Here is a 4,050-nt window from a genome sequence, read left to right on the forward strand (position 1 = left end):
CAAGTTCTTTTGAAAAATAATTTCCAACACTGAAAAGCAGTTGTTGCTGGTGAGCGACTCGGGCCATCATGGTCCTCTTGTTAATAAACTTCAAAAAGTGTTTCATTTTAATTATGAAATTATTATTGGTATTTATTGGCTAAATTGAGCCAAATTTATTATCAAATACGGTTTATGATATTTTCAAAGTTTATAAAATAAAAACTTGACGGTAAAAGTATTTTATATTTGACAAACGCAACCAATATACTTTCAAGAAATGTTTTTGCAAACTTTGAAAACAGCCTCTATTTTGAGTAAATTTTAGGGATATTTTGAATAAGGCACTCCAAATAGAAAAATGATCAAACAACTACTTAAAATGGAAGGGGTAGGGTAAGATTTATATACATATTTCAAAAAATAGTTTTGCTGGGTCATTTGCTAGCTGAATGTTTTGTTTCTTAAAAATGTTAAAAACATTTTTTTATAATAATTATAAAATAGAATATTTAGAGTTTCTCATTTCTGAAAAACAGCCCTTCTAATAGCAAATTTTTACTTAAGAAATATCTCCAGAACTCTTAAACCATAGGTGAACTTTGTTTAAATTTTGCATTCTTGTGTCTTTTAAGGTATATAACTGAGCTAAGCTGTCAATTTTATAGTTCCTTAGGCCATTTTTTTTTTTTTTTTTTTTTTTTGGAAATACATACATGTTTTTGGTTTGATTCTGTTTGTTGGAAAAAACGGTTTAATAAAAATGCGAATAAAAATTTTTAAAATTGATATATCTTACTTTTTATTTCAGTTTGTATATCTTTCAATTAGTCAATACAAGAAGTATAGTTCTTTTTAATAAAAATACATGTAACAAAAGCAAAATTTCAAACATTCACCCAACATGTGTGAGGATGACTAAAACACACAAATATACTCAAATATATTATGCAAAATAACTACTGAACAACAAAAGGCATCATTATACATCAACAGTTTAAAGTCTGCTTACATTTTATCTTCACTTAATGAATAGTTAGTAACACAACCAGAAAAACAACTTCAAACACTAAGCAACTTCAGACAAGTTAACAGTTAAGCCACAGTATACCAACAAAATTTAGGTTCACAGTATTCATTTTTTATAGGACAACTATGGGGAATGTCTTTCTTGTGGACATTGATGCATTGCTCATAAACTGGAAGTACAATCCTAAACTTTGTTAACAGTTCTGGATTTCTCTGTGCTTCTGGCTCATCACAATGGGCACAAATATCTGGTCGTATGGAGGCACAGTAAGGGAACTCCACGTGAGATTGGCATGACATCTGCAGTCATACAAACACTCTCCCTTGCAGAGCATCTCCTATGAAAACAGACAGAAGGCTAGACTTTATACAATACAGATTTTGCCAAAAATGCAATTATTTTAACTTTTTTAATTATACAAACACCATGGGAAATATGTAAGAAAGAATAAAATCAGGTTTCTACTTTCAGTTGATTATGTAAAAACATTTTGACATCACTATTTCAAGAAAATAAGCACAACAATGTGCAATACCAATACTAACCATCAACTGTAATGACTGAAACACAGTTGTAATCAAATTTCTCAAGGTTGTGTTTTACTTTTAGAGATCATGTTTCCCTGTCAATTTATTCTTGGAGTAAATACACTTTGGTTTATCCGCATTCAGTGCCTTGCATTTTGAGCCACTAGAAGACTATTCTTAAAGCCCTGCAATAATGAGAAAATGTGATAAATGAGTGCTGAAATAGTTCAAATACTAAGACAGGTGGTACTGAAAACAATAAGATTAGTGCATTTGCTGGTTGAAGAAAATGATTATTAAATAAATACTGGTACTTATAAATGAGTGAGTACATACAAGAAACTTTATTTATTTACAAAAACTTTATTTTAAGTCGATTACATGAGCACTCAGTAAGTTTTTAACCCAAACCAGTATTTAACTGTTTAAGCATACCGTAAGAACGTCCGATTTTTTTCGGGTAAAAATCCTCGACGTCATTCAACAGATCGACCCATGCCCAGACAAATTCATTCTCGTGGAGGTTATATTTCAACAAAGTTGAATAAACGTAATAATAAATGTTGACGAGATGATAAAATACTCGTCTTCTTGAAGATCTTCTAACTTTCGTTTTGCAAAATTGTAACGGATGTGTACACAATCGACTTTTACCCGGCGGTACTTGATAGTCGATACACGTGACGAATAATACGCGGGAACCAGAATATTACACGCCGTTATTGAACGGATATCGGTAAAAATATGCGGCACCAAAAAAAAAAAAATGGTCGGCGAGAGCAAATAAAATTTTTCGGAGCGCAGCGTTTTTTTAGGGTCGGTCGGGAGACAGCAAACCAAGCTATTTTTAATTTAGGCCTTAAACTTAGTTTAATTGACTCCATCAAATACAATTTGTATGGAACATTAATGTTCCACCATATTTATACTTCTTCCTTCAACCAAGATTTTTGAATTAATTAAGCATATTGACCTTTCATGAGTCTAAGCAAATCTGACTCGTATATCAATTAATAAAGAAGTATATTTCAAAAAACATACGTCAAATTTGTTATCTTCAAGATACAGATATCAAATTTGTGTTACTCAAAATACAGATATCCAATTTATTCTATTTATAAGATAATCGAAACACTAATAGTTTAAGGTTCTCCTTCAGTAAGTAATAATTGAGTTGCATATGTAAAAAGTATTTAGCCAAAAAGTCATTCAACATATATGTATTAACCATAATTTCACATATTAACTACAAAATCTCCAAAAACTTGTTGACAAAACATTATTACCGCACTTTGTAGCAAAAAAAATATTGTCAACATTAAGATGGAAAAAAATAACTCAAAGAATGGAATTGAATATAACGAAAAGATCAGTTAACTTAAACGAAACAATTAAATCGCAATGAATGTTTAGAAATGTACGCTTAATAAAATAAATAACCTGAAATGAAATTCAGTAAACACGAATGTTACATTTTCAAATTAAAAAAAAAATCATCAATTATAATAACAAAGACAAAAAATATAAACAGCAAAAACATGTAAAAAGACCGATGATGATAGATGTCAAAAACCTGTTAATTCTTTTCTTTAAGTCAAACATATAATCAGATAAAAAAAAATATCGTAGGTGAAATTAATGATAACCACTAAGTTGTCATACACGTGACATAAATTAAGATTAATTTGTCAGACGCAATAAATGTATTAGCTATCTGGCTAACTGAATATTTACATTTTTCTGCATTTTAGTACTTTAACAAAAAATAAGTAATAAAAAATGTTAATCATTGGATACAACAGAATATGAAATTATAATAATAACAAAAGTAAAAGTAAACTTTATATATGTTACATGAAAAATATAACTGCAAATACTTAGAATAATCAATTGTTTTCATATAGCATAGACAAAGTGAGATAGAATTGTAATTACAATATACGTCTCTATTTCTATATAATTAATAGACAACTTTTGTCGCACTATCGGCATGAAATTTGACAAAATGGTAAATATCGAAAATAAGTTATTATTGTTATTTATTAAAAGGTATTTGTAAAAGAACAGTTTGTAGGAATAAAGTGAAATAAATCTTTTCATCAAAGGGGCATCCACATCTTCATATCAGATTAGATATCTAACAGTCATTTGGCACACATACTACAATTAAAAGATCTTACATTCAATTGAAAAATTTACAAAGAAAATTTAAAGAACTGATATTAAGTAATCAAAGTAAAAATCAGGAAATTTTCAGAAAGACATTAAGGAAAAACATTTTTGTTAAATTGACTGTTCTCCAAATAAAAAAAAGTTCATCTTTACACTTTTTTCAAAAAGAATAATCGAAAAAAATTGTATACATATATACGTGTTATAGAAAAGCAATGCAACATAATGTCGAATTGATAAAATATGCATATTTAAGAACACTGTCAAATTAAAAAAAAATTGTAAAGCATTCGATTATTATGCTTGATTTCGAAATCGTATTCCTTAACATTAATTTTATCA

General features: G+C 28.5%; 1 long non-coding RNA gene across 1 annotated transcript; it reads right to left on the reverse strand.

Annotated features, from left to right (window-relative positions):
• Window positions 1-681: 681 nt before the first annotated feature.
• On the reverse strand, window positions 682-2,392 carry LOC132741835 (uncharacterized). The gene is made up of 3 exons (XR_009627348.1): window positions 1,972-2,392; window positions 1,555-1,721; window positions 682-1,346 (listed from the first exon to the last, which is right to left on the reverse strand). It is a non-coding gene; the product is annotated as an uncharacterized LOC132741835 (long non-coding RNA).
• Between the last annotated feature and the right edge of the window lie 1,658 nt (window positions 2,393-4,050).

The sequence above is a fragment of the Ruditapes philippinarum genome, unplaced genomic scaffold, assembly GCF_026571515.1.
Source record: "Ruditapes philippinarum isolate M1 unplaced genomic scaffold, ASM2657151v2 ctg8015_1_1_1_1, whole genome shotgun sequence".
Lineage (NCBI taxonomy): Eukaryota > Metazoa > Mollusca > Bivalvia > Venerida > Veneridae > Ruditapes > Ruditapes philippinarum.